At 37.9% G+C, this 12,938-nt stretch overlaps 1 pseudogene; it reads right to left on the bottom strand.

Annotated features, from left to right (window-relative positions):
• Nucleotides 1–6,810: 6,810 nt before the first annotated feature.
• Nucleotides 6,811–10,495, bottom strand: LOC141576267 (putative G-protein coupled receptor 160; annotated as a pseudogene).
• Between the last annotated feature and the right edge of the window lie 2,443 nt (nucleotides 10,496–12,938).

Raw genomic sequence — 12,938 nt, 5'->3', positions numbered from 1 at the left:
TCTCTGATAATTAGTGATACGGAGCATTTTTTGACGTGCCTATTGATCATTTGTATGTCTTCCTTGGAGAATTGTTTGTTTAGGTCTTTTGCCCATTTTTGGATTGGGTTGTTTCGTTGTTTCTTATTATGTCGAATGAGCTGCTTATAAATTCTGGAGATCAATCCTTTGTTGGTTTCATTTGCAAAAATTTTCTCCCATTCCGTAGGTTGTCATTTTGTTTTACTTATAGTTTCCTTTGCTGTGCAGAAGCTTGTAAGCTTCATTAGGTTCCATTTGTTTATTCTTGCTTTTATTTCTATTGCTTGAGTAGACTGTTCTAGTAGAACATTTTTGAGATGTATGTGAGATAATATTTTGCCTATGTTTTCCTCTAGGAGGTTTCTTGTATCTTGTCTTATGTTTAAGTCTTTGATCCATTTTGAGTTTATTTTTGTGTATGGTGTAAGGCAGTGTTCTACCTTCATTGCTTTACTTGCTAATGTCCAGTTTTCCCAACACCATTTGCTGAAGAGACTGTCTTTATTCCATTGTATAGTCTTGCCTCCTTTGTCGAAGATTAGTTGACCAAAGTTTGTGGCTTCATTTCTGGGCTCTCTATTCTGTTCCATTGGTCTATATGTCTGTTTTTGTACCAGTACCATGCTGTCTTGATGACTGTAGCTCTATAGCATTGTCTGAAGTCTGGGAGAGTTAATTCTCCAGCCTCTTTCTTTCTCTTCAGTAATGCTTTGGCGATTTTAAGTCTTTGATGGTTCCATATAAATTTTATTATGATTTGTTCTAGTTCTGTGAAATATGTCCTGGGTCATTTGATAGGGGTTGCATTAAATCTGTAGATTGCCTTGGGCATTGTGACCATTTTAACAATACTGATTCTTCCAATACAGGAGCATGGGATATCTTTCCATTTTTTTAAGTCTTCTTTAATTTCCTTCATCAATGGTTTATAGTTTTCTGTGTATAATTCTTTCATCTCCTTGGTTAGATTTATTCCTAGGTATTTTATTACCTTGGGTGCTATTTTACAGGGGATTTTTTTGTTTACTTTCTTTTTCTGTTGATTCATCGTTAGTGTAAAGAAATGCAACTGATTTTTGAACGTTAATCTTGTAACCTGCTACCTTGCTGAATTCTTCGATCAGCTCTATTAGTTTTTGTGTGGACCTTTTAGGGTTTTCTATATATAATAACATGTTGTCAGCATATAGTGACACTTTTACTCCTTCCTTTCCAATATGGATCCCTTTTATTTCTCTCTCTTGCCTAATTGCTGTGGCTAGGACTTCAAAGACTATGCTGAATAAGAGTGCTGATAGTGGGCATCCTTGTCTTGTCCCAGATTTTAGTGGGAAGCTTTTGAGTTTTTCACCGTTGAGTACTATGCTGGCTATAGGTTTGTCATATATAGCTTTTATGATGTTGAGATATGTTCCCTATATACCCACTTTGGTGAGAGTTTTTATCATAAATGGGTGTTGAATTTTATCAAATGCTTTTTCTGCATCTATTGAGATGATCATGTGGTTTGTGACCTTTCTCTTGTTGATTTGATGTATTACATTGATTGATTTGTGTATGTTGAACCTCCCTTGTGTCCCTAGGGTGAACCCTACTTGGTCATGGTGTATAATCTTTTTATCTTTTGTTGGATTCTATTTGCCAATATTTTGGTAAGGATTTTTGCACCTATGTTCATCAGTGATTTTGGCCTATAATTCTCTTTTTTTGTAGTGTCTTTGCCTGGTTTTGGTATCAGGGTGATGGTGGCTTCATAGAATGAGTTTGGGAGTATTCCCTCCTTTCAATCTTCTGGAAGAGTTTGAGAAGGACTGGTATGAGTTCTTCTTTGTATGTTTGGTAGAATTCCCTGGTGAACCGTCCAGTCCTGGACTTTTATTTGTAGGGAGGTTTTTTATTGGTATTTTGATTTCATTTCTAGTGATCGGTTTGTTCAAGTGGTCAGTTTCTTTCATTCTGTCTTGGTGGACAGTATGTTTTCAGAAACTTGCTGATCGCCTCTAGGTTATCCAGTTTGGTTCCATATAGTTTTTCATAATACTCTCTTACGACATTCTGTATTTCTATTTTATTTGTTGTAATTTCTCCATTATCCTTTCCTATTTTGCTGATTTGTGCTCTCTCTTTTTTCTTCTTTGTGAGTTTGGCCAGAGGTTTGTCGATTTTATTTACTCTTTCAAAAAACCAGCTTTTGGTTTGATTGATTTCTTCTACGGTTTTTTTAATCTCTATTTTATTTGTCTCCTCTCTAATCTTTATAATTTCCTTCCTTCTGCTGCCTTTTGGGGTTTTTTTGTTCTTCTTTTTCTAGTTCTTTCAGCTGGTGGGTTAAATTGTTTATTTGAGATTGTTCTTCTTTTCTAGGAAGGCCTGTATCACTATAAACTTTCCTCTTAGCACTGCCTTTGCTGTGTCCCATAAATTTTGTGTGGTTGTGCTTTCATTGTCATTTGTCTCAAGGTATTTTTTTAATTTCAGCTTTGATTTCCTCATTGACCCATTGGTTTTTTAATAACATATCATTTAATCTCCATCTTTTCCTTTTTTTCTCCTGTGTTTCTCTGTTGTTGATTTCTAGTATCATGGCATTGTGGTCAGTAAAGATGATAGAAATAATTTGTATCTTATTAATATTTTTGAGGTTTCTTTTGTGCCCAAGTAGATGATCAATCCTAGAAAATGTTCCATGTGCACTTGAAAAGAATGTATATCCTATTTTTGGGGGGCGTAATGCTCTGAAAATATCCACCAAGTCTCATTTCTATATCGTCTTATTTAATTTCTCTGTTGCTTTATTTATTTTCTGCCTGGAAGATCTGTCTAGTGATGTTAATGCGGTGTTAAAATCTCCAACCATGATTATATTCCCATCAATATCCCCCTTTAGTTCTGTTAGTAATTGTTTTATGTACTTAGGTGCTCCTATATTGGGTACATATATATTAATGAGTGTAAAATCCTCATCTTGTATCACTCCTTTAATCATTATAAAATGTCCTTCTTTATCTTTCTTTATGGCCTTTGTTTTAAAGTCTATTTTGTCTGAAATCAGTACGCAACACCTGCTTTTTTGGCTTTTCCATTTGCAAGGAGTATCCTTTTCCATCCTTTCACTCTCAATCCATATGTGTCCTTCTCCCTAAAGTGGGTCTCTTGTATGCAGCATGTTGAAGGTTCTTGCTGTATTATCCAGTCTGCCACTCTATGTCTTTTGACTGGAGCACTTAGTCCATTAACATTTACGGTAATTAATGATAGATGTGTGTTTATTGCCATTTGGAACTTATCTTTGCAGTTGATTTGCTATTTCCTCTTTGTTCCTTTCTTCTTCTTTTTGTGGTTCGGTAATTTTCCTTTGTATTATCATGGATTTTATTTAGTTTTTGTGACTCCTTTGTAAGTTTTTGGCTTGTCGTTACCCTTTTTTGTAAGTCTATTAGCCCATTAGTATACCTGGTTTTATTAAACTGATAGTAACATGATCTCAAACCTATCATACTGAGAACAAAAAATTTTTAAAGAAAGAAAAAAATTCTATATTTTCCTGCCTCCTTCTCCCAAAGATTTAGATGTCTTCTTTTACAATTTCGTGTTTATTTGTAATTCATGAGTTATCACCTTTCCAGTTGTGAGTTTCTCATTTCTGTAGCATCCTGCTGCTTTTCTATTTAGAGTAGACCTTTCAATCTTTCTTTTAGCACGAGTTTAGTGTTGCTAAACTCTTGTAGTTTTTTCTTGTCTGTGAAATTCTTTATCTCTCCTTCTGTCCTAAAGGATAGCCTTGCTGGATAAAGTATCCTAGGCTGCACCTTTTTTTTTCATTCAGGACTTTGAATATATCTTGCCACTCCCTCTGGCCTGTAGTGATTGTGTAGAGAAATCAACTGAGAGCCCTATGGGGGTTCCCTTGTAACTCACTCTTTGCTTTTCTCTTGCTGCCTTTAGGATCATTTCTTTATCCTTGACTCTGGGACTCTGGCCATCTTTATTATGATATGTCTTGGTGTGGGTCTATTTGGGTTCTTCTTGTTTGGGACCCTCTGAGCTTCCTGTACTTGGATATCTGATTCCTTCTTTAAGTTTGGGAAGTTTTCAGTCACAGTTCCTTCCAATACCTTTTCAATCCCCTTTGATCTTTCTTCCCCTTCTGGGACCCCTATTATGCAAAGATTGGCATGCTTTATGTCATCCCATAGGTCCCTTATGCTATTGTCATCTGCTTATCCTGTAGCTGTTCAGATTGGGTGCTTTCTGTTGTCCTGTCTTCTAGGTCACTTATTCATTCCTCTACATTATCTAGTCTGCTTTGCACAGCCTTTAGATCATTTCTCATTTCAGCCAATGAGTTTACCAATTCTACTTGGCTCTTCTTTATAGCTTCAGTTTGATTTTTGACATATTTTATATTTCTAAACACTATCTCTTCTAGTTCTTTCAGTACTTTGATCACTCCTTTTTTGAAATCTTGATCTAGTAGGCTATCGATGTCTATTTCATTGATCATTCTTCCAGGGGATTTCTCTTGTTCTTTTAATTGGAAATGGTTTGTCTGCTTCTTCATCTTGCTCATACCTCTCTGGCACTGTGGTTTATGGAGTATCAGTTATCTGTTGTGGTCCTTACGGAGTCTATTTATTTATCTATCTAACGCCTATGTAGGAATAACACTTAAAAAAACAGAGAGAGAGAGAGAAACAGAATTTTAAAAGAAGGGAGAAAAAATGGTTTGAAAACAGTGTATAATGAATAATATAAAAGCAAATTGAAGTAGAATAGGAAATCCGGTTGAGACGTCTTTTAAAAACCTTTAAAAAAGGAGAAAAGAGGGGAAAAGTGTATTTTAAACCTGTGTATAATCAATAATAGGACATCAAAACCAAGAGAAATAAAAATGAAATGATGTGGATTTTTAAAAATAATAATAATAAAAATATTTTTCCAAATTTAAAAGTGATTAAAACTGGGAGTATATATAATTGTTTAAGAAGTAAAAATTAAAAGGGTAATACAAAATAGAACAGGTAAAAGCAGATTTAAAAAAGAAAAAAGAGAAAAAAAGGGGGGGTGTTCTCATGGAGTCTGTGTGCCCTTAATGCGAACTCTTTCTGTCTTCGTCCTGTTTTGGAAGCTCAGCTTGCTGTTTCCAGAGGCCCTCCGTTGGCGCCTTCATCTGTGCTGCTCCCAGTGCCTGTCGGCAAGCAGGTGGCGCCCCCTCCCAACACTGGGTCAGGTGCAGCTCTCCTTTGCTGTGGGCGGGCGGGTCACTGCCCCTCCTGATGCCGCAGTCAGATGTTGCAGACTGGCCGGGTAGGAGGGCGGGTCGCACCCTCTCCCAGCACTTCTGTCAGGTGCAGCGTTCCTGCCGGAAAGGCGGGAGGCTGCCCGCCCTGTCCCGGCGCTGGTCGCTCCGCTGCTCTGTGCCGCTGCGGGCTCGGGGAAAACCAAGAAACAGCCCTGTCCCTGCTCCGGGCCAAAACCCAGTTCCTTGTTTGTCTTGGCGGAGCAAGTTCTCTGAGGGATCAGGACGGAAGGAACCTATCTGCCTCAGGCTGTAGGCAAGTCTCCGTCTGGCCTTTGAGGCTGCTAAGTCCCCAGGTGCGGATGCAGGTTTCGCCCCCTCCCCCACCTGGGTGCTCAGTGCCAGAGGATACATATGGCAGCTGTGCCTGAGCCCCGCCTCTCTTCCCCCGAAAACTTTCTGCGGGTTTTCAGAGATGGGGGTATGCACCCTTCCCCCCAGGGCACATCAGCCGTGTTGTTTTATGGAGGGCCCAGACTGTTCTGCCCTGCACACCCACAGCCATGGCGCGCAGCCCCCTGCAGTCCCCCTGGGCTGCCTCAGTGCAGCCGCCCCCGTCTTCCGCCTGTCTCCGGCAGCCTGGCCCGGGCAGCCTGGCCCAGACCCCAGGTGCTGGGCCGCATCTCAGGCTGGGTGTCGCGGTAACCCTCTGTGCCCATTTAACTTAGTTCTGTCAGTCAAGGGCTGCTCTGTACAGATCCGAGCCTTGGAGGCTCCCCCTCAGTCCTATTGGCCTCTCGGTTGGAGAGGGGAGACCCAGCGAACGAGCACCAGTCCTCCTTTGCCGTGCCCTCCCCACTGGACCCATCCGCACTGTTTTGCCTTTTCTGCTTTCTTTTTTCCTTTTCTCCTACCAGATTTTTGGCGTCTTTGTCTTTTGAAGAGGATGATGTTCTGTCGGGTTCCGCAGGTGCTCTGGTTGGCTGAGTGGGTCTGTGGATGTGAGTCTTGGTGTATTTGTGGGAGAGGGTGAGCTACAAGCGTCCTTCTACTCCACCATCTTGGCCTCCTCCGGTAATGTCTTTTTCATTTTGGTTTCCACTAATCATTTTTAGTGTCTAGAAATGCAATTTATTTTTTAACCTTGATAAAAATGTTTATTTAAGGTCATATTTTAAAGTTGGCAGTGAACCTCAGAATTACAGAACAGTTTGCATCCAGCAGCTTTTTGGGTAACAGAAACATCAATATGGCCAAAATATTGACTCTTTTCACCATTGTGTTAATAACAAATTTACATTTGTAATATACAGTATTACTGAGCAGGTATAAACTCATTTTGTTCTGTTTTTCTTTAAAAATAACTATTTAATAAATAAGAGCATAGCCCCAAAGATACATTCTGAAGAGTTATAAAAATGAGTGGAGGGGAAGCTTCAGTTCCTTTTTTGTCCTGTGTCCTCAGTCATCATTCCTTCCTATTTGTAGAAGTATGACAAAGTATGATTCTTATTGTAGTTGTAAGTTTTGATTAATGACATGACGATATATTAACAAACTAATTTTTCCACTTTTATTGAAATACAAACAGCATATAATAAATTACTTTGGGTACAGGCCTTTCAGTTTGCTCAAGATTGTGAATCATAAATGGAATGAAGCAGCATTTCCATTTGATAAGTGGATCCACAGGTAATGTGATGTCTCTTAAATTAAGCCTGTGGCAATTAAACCAATAAACTTTAGCAATGAGAAATCTACTGAGAAAGTCCAACCAGGGAATGTTCATCTCAATACAGGCTGGAATATATACTTTAAGTGAAAAGGATGATTACTTGAGTACAAATGGCAACCAAGTACCAAGAAAACAATAGTTTGGGCAGGAATACTTTTTTAGAGCTCACTGTATAACTAGCAGGATGAAAGGGGAAATATAGGGTAGTCTCACTGATATAGGAAGTTACCCTAATAGCCTGTACCAAGGTAATAACTTCTGACCAAGAGGTTATAAAAGCTATAGATAAAATCATCACCGTGGAAAATGACAGACAGTAACTCTTAATACTGAAGTAGAAAGGATGTTGAAAAGAATAAACATTCTGTGCCTTCAGGCTTTGGCAGACAGCTGGATCCTCTAAACTGTAAACAAGAACTGAAATATAAATTAAAATTACCATGAAGAAATAAAATGATTTTTGATGCTTAAATGGAAGCTTGTGGTTTTAGAGAGATTCAGGTAATAATTTGGACAACTTATCAGGAAAACTGGACAATAGGAAAAGCCAAAGCTAAAGGAAATAATTTGAGTAAATAGGCAGATGTGGTATTTAGTAAGCCTATTAACTAAAAGTACAAGACTCCATGATATAGGATATAATGGAAAGTTTACAAGACATGAAAGATCGATGAATGCTAGTAAAATGTAAAACAAAAAAATCTATAAAATTCTGAGAGGTGTTTTGTCTTCCCATTTCTAGCATGAGGATATTTAATAATGTGTTCCAAAGTATAATCAAGAATAGCAAACAGCTGACATCTAGGGGCTGGTTGGTTTGATGGACCCGGCACTGAAAAGAGCAGTCCTCTGAAGAAAAACTAGTCATGTTTTTAAATTTCAAAAGGCCTCTTGTAATAATATGATAAAACACTGCTTTCATTTTCTTTTTCATCCTCTGCTTTCACCAGTGGGTCTTTCTGATGATGTTATGGTCTATTTCAGTTTCACTGCCTTGAATTATCTTACTCTGAGTCGTTTGCACAAGTGTGGAGGAAGGCAGGGCATTTCCTCCTAGCTAGGCTTTCCTCAGCAGGCCAGCCCCACCCGGCCACCTCCCAAATTCAGAGGGCTGACCCTGTCACCACATCTGGACACCACCTGAGACATGGCTGTTCTGGCTGGTGCTCAGTGGCCTGGGTGCTGGGGGCCTGACTAGGCCTGCTGTGCTGTGAGGTCACTGCCCCAGCACCACAACCCTGGGTTCCAGGTGACTGCCCCAGGGAGAGGCAGAAAACCCCTGGAAACCTCTTGGATCTGCCCCTTGCACTGAGGGGAGGAGAAAGGAAGGTGTGGCTGGGGGGACATAGAGCACGGCCACCTGGGACCACACTGTGATCCTGCCAAGGCTCTGAGGGTTCTGAGGGCTCCCCATCAGGAAGTGCTGGCCTAAGATTTAAAACACAGTTCACTTTTGACAGATGATTTTGCGGCCTCAGACCTGATTTAACTCAATTTTGGTTTTTGCTTTTTGCTTTGGGAGTTTGTGGATGGTTGGTGGTGTTTTTTTTTTGTTTGTTTGTTTGTTTGTTTTTGGTAGCTTTCTTGGTATTTCCTATGGAGACAACGTCATCTGCAGAGAGGGGCACTTTTATTTCTTCCTTTCCCATCTATATGCTTTTCATTTCTTTTCCTTAGCTTACTTATGTTAAGTGCTAGAACTTCCAGTCCCTTTTTGAATAAGAGTGGAGAGTTTGACTGTCCTTTCCTTGTCCCCAGTCTTAGTGGTAAACTTTCAGTCTCTCACTGTTTTAAGCCTGAAGTTAGCTGTAGGTTATTTGTAGACGTTCTTCATCATGTTTAGGTAATTCATCCCTATTCCTAACTTTTCTGAAAATTTGTATCATGACTTGGTGTTGGATTTTGTCCATAATCTTGTGTGATCCTAGATGTAATCATAGTAATGTTCTTTAGTGTTTGTGGACTACATTCATTTTTGAATGTTGAAACAACACTGCTTACCTGGAAAAACTCTCACTTGTTCATGATGTATAATTTGTTTTTATGCAGTATTGGATTTGGCTTGGTAATATTTTGTAACAATTTTTGTGCCTATGTTCACGAGGCATTTGATACGTAGTGGCTTTTTTTGGTGTTGTCTGTGTCTGCTTTTGGTATGAGGTTAACATTGGCCTCATCAAATGAGTTGGGAAGTTTTTCCTCCTCTTAATTTTTGAAAGAGGTTGTGTAGATTGGTGACTTCTTTAACTGATTCACATAATTTTCCATTTAAATCATCAGGGCCTGGAAATTTATTTTCAAATGTTTTTTATTACAAATTCAATTCCTTTAATAGTTTTAATACTATTCAGATGTCTATTTATTTAATCTTATTTCAGTTCTGATAATTTTTGGTTTTCAAGGAATTGGTCCCTTTCTTCTAAATTGTTGGGTTTATGAGCATATAGTTGTTTAGGGTATTCCCATATTATACTTATTAATAGCTGCAGACTCTAGAATGATATCCCCTGTTTAACTCTTGGTATTGGTGATTTGTGTCATCTCTCTTTGGTATTTTTGTCAGTCTTGCTAGACGGTTGTCTATTTCAGTAATAGTTTTGAAAGAATCACCTTTAATTTCTTTGATTTTTTTCTGTTGTTTTCCTATTTTCAATTTGATTTACATTCTGGTGTTTATTATTCCCTCTCTTGTGATTTCACTTCTTTTTTTCTCTCTTTTCTTTTCTAGTTTCTTAGGATAGAAGCTCAGTTTATTTACTTGAGAATTTTTTTTTCTTTTGTATTGTAAGTATTTAGTGCCATAAATTTTCCTGTCAGCACTGCTTCTGTGGCTTCATTCTCATTCTGTTCCAGGTATATTTCATGTCCTTCATGATTTTTTTTTTGACCCATGGATTATTTAGAAATATGTTGTATCATTTCAATGTGTTCAGAGATATTTCCTGTTGTCTTTCTGTTATTGATTTTCTGTTTTCTTCCATTATGGTCAAAGAACACACTGTGTATGATATCACATCTTTTCAACTTGTTGGGGATTGTTTTATGACCCAGGATAAAGGTGTATGTTAGTGAATGTTCCATGGGTGCTTGAAGAAAAATATCCTGCTGCTGTTGACTGGAATGGTCTATATACATTAATTAGATCCTATTTTGGTTGACTGTTTTTTCAGATCTTCAGCATTCCTACTGATATTCTTATTTAGTTGTTCTATCAGTTGCTAAGAGTGTTTTACTGAATCCCCTAGCTATAACTGTGGATTTCTCTAATTCTCTTTTGATGACTCTTCTTTCTTTTCTGCTCTTGGGGAAGCTGTCAGGGAGATGGCAGGTCTCGATTGTACCAGGACTGAGGGTCAATTTGCTAGGTCTAATTACTTCATACCTACTTAGCTTCAATAGTACAAAATACAGCTCCTATACAGTTATTTCCTTCTCCTTTATATTGTTATAGTCACACATTACAGCTTTATGCATCATGTGCCCATTGTATAGATTGTCTTATAAATCATACAGATATAAACAAAATAAAATAATTTTGGCTATTATATTTTTCAATGAATATTACTTCAGTGGTGTTCTTTATTTCTTAGGATGGCTTCATGTCCCCATCTAGATTTTTTTCTTTTAACTTGTACAACTCCCTTGATCCCTTTTGCAGGGCAGTTATGCTAGCAATGAACTTCCTTGCTTTTGTTTATCTGGAAATGTTTTTGAAGGATAGATTTTCTACATACAGAAATCTTGTATGACTGTTTTGTTGTTGTTGTTGTTGTTATTGTTCCTTCAGCACTTTAAATCTATCATTCCACAGCCTTCTGGCTTACCTGTCTTGTGATGAAATAAGCTGATAATAATTTTGAGGATTATACGTGATGAATCATGTGTCTCTCACTGCTTTCAAAACTCACTCTTTCAACAGTTGGATTACAAAATTTTTGAGTTTATCTACTTTGAGTTTTCTGTCTTCCTGGAAGTGTATACTCATGTCTTTCATGAAATTTGGGGACATTTTTGGCCATTGTTTCTTCAAATATTCTTTCTGCCACTTTCTCTATTCTCCTGGGATTTCTATAATGCATTCATTGATACTAATGATGGTACCCCCATAGCTCTCTTTGTCTCTTTTCATTTTGCTTCATTGTTTTCTCCTTCTGGTAGTCAGAATGGATGATCTCAAGTGCCTGACCTTCAAATTCACTGATTATCTTGCTATTTCAAATCTGCTATTGAAACTCTCTACTGAATTTCTAAAAACTATTTTCACCTATTTTAAATTTTTTTTAATTTGGCCACTAGAACATTTGAAATTATCTGTGTATCTTGTGTGATATATACATCTGTGTGTGTTTGTGTTGTATGTGGTGTGTTTATTTTTAAGAGCAATTTTAGATTCATGGCAAATTAAGAGGAAGGTACAGAAATTTCCCTATTATTCCCTGCCTTTACATAGGCTTCTCCTGCTATCACTATCCCTCACTAGAGTGGTACATTTTATAATTGATGAATCTACATTGACATAACATAAGTACTAAAAGCCCATAGTTTATATGAGGGTTCATTCTTGGCACTGTACATTCCATAGGTTTGGACAAATGTCTACATGACATGCATCCATAATTATAGAACCACATACAGCATTTTCACCACCCTAAAAGTCCTCTGTGCTACACCTATTCATGACTCCCCATCCCAAACCCGGGCAACCACTGATTTTTTTATTATCTCCATAGACTTGCCTTTTCCAAAAGTCATATAGCTGGGAACTTACAGTATGTAGCTTTTTCAGATTGGTTTCATTCACTTAGTAATATGCACTTAAGCTACCTCTGTTTTTTCATGGCCTGGCAGCTCATTTCTTTTAAGCACTGAATAATATTCCATTGTCTGGATGTATCACAGTTTATGTATCCATTATACCTACTGAAGGACATCTTGGTTGCCTCCAAGTTTTGGAAATCATGAATAAAGCTGCTATAAACATATGTGTGCAGGTTTCTGTGTGGACATAATTTTTAAAATTCTGTGGGTAAATATCAAGAAGTGCAATTGCTGGATTATATGTTAGAGTGTGTTCAGTTTTCTAAGAGATTGCCAAATTGTTTAACTTGGCTATATTACTTGCACTCCCACCAGCAATGAAGGGAGTATAACCTTTAAAAATTGTGAATCATCATATTGTATACCTGTAACATATAATATTGTACATCAACTATCCTTCAATTAAAAAAATTAGGAAAGAAAGAATAGATAAGATTCAAATAAACAAAATTATAACTGAAAGAGGAGACATTACAACTGATACTACCAAAACACAAAAGATCATAAGCTATTACAATGAAAAAATATTCACCAATAAATTAGATAACCTAGAAGAAATGGATATATTCCTTAAAACATACAATCTATGAAGATGGAATCATAAAGAAATATAAAATTTGAACAGGCCATAATGAGTAAGGAGAATTAATTAGTAATCAAAAATCTCTGAAGGAAGTTTGCCAAGATGGCGGACTAGAAGGACAATCAGCTCATCCTCTCCCAGGAATACACCAAAAACTACATCTACATATATAACAATTCACACAGAATACCTACTGAACTTTGGCAGAATATCTCTTACTTCAGAAATACAACAAGAATCTTCACCAAAAAAGATAGAAAAAAAGAAAAAAGAAAAAGGAAATCAGTTCGGGGCCTGTCCCCTGAGGAAGGAGCAGCAAAGGAGGAATACCACCTGGGATGCCACCTCTTCAGAGAGGAGGTCAGCAGGGATAGAAAGGGAGCTTCAGAGGCTAGGAGGAGAAAACAGCAGTCACTTTGCAGACAGAACTGAGAGAAACCAGCACAGAGGGCACTCGTGACCCCTAGCCCAAGACACAGGCCAGGGTGGGTGGGCCAGAACTGGCTGCTGGAGCTTCAGCTTCCACAGATGAGCCCAAGGAG

Source organism: Camelus bactrianus, chromosome X (assembly GCF_048773025.1).
Source record: "Camelus bactrianus isolate YW-2024 breed Bactrian camel chromosome X, ASM4877302v1, whole genome shotgun sequence".
Lineage (NCBI taxonomy): Eukaryota > Metazoa > Chordata > Mammalia > Artiodactyla > Camelidae > Camelus > Camelus bactrianus.
Note: the sequence above shows the minus strand (reverse complement) of the source record. Positions and strands in the feature narration are given on the sequence as shown.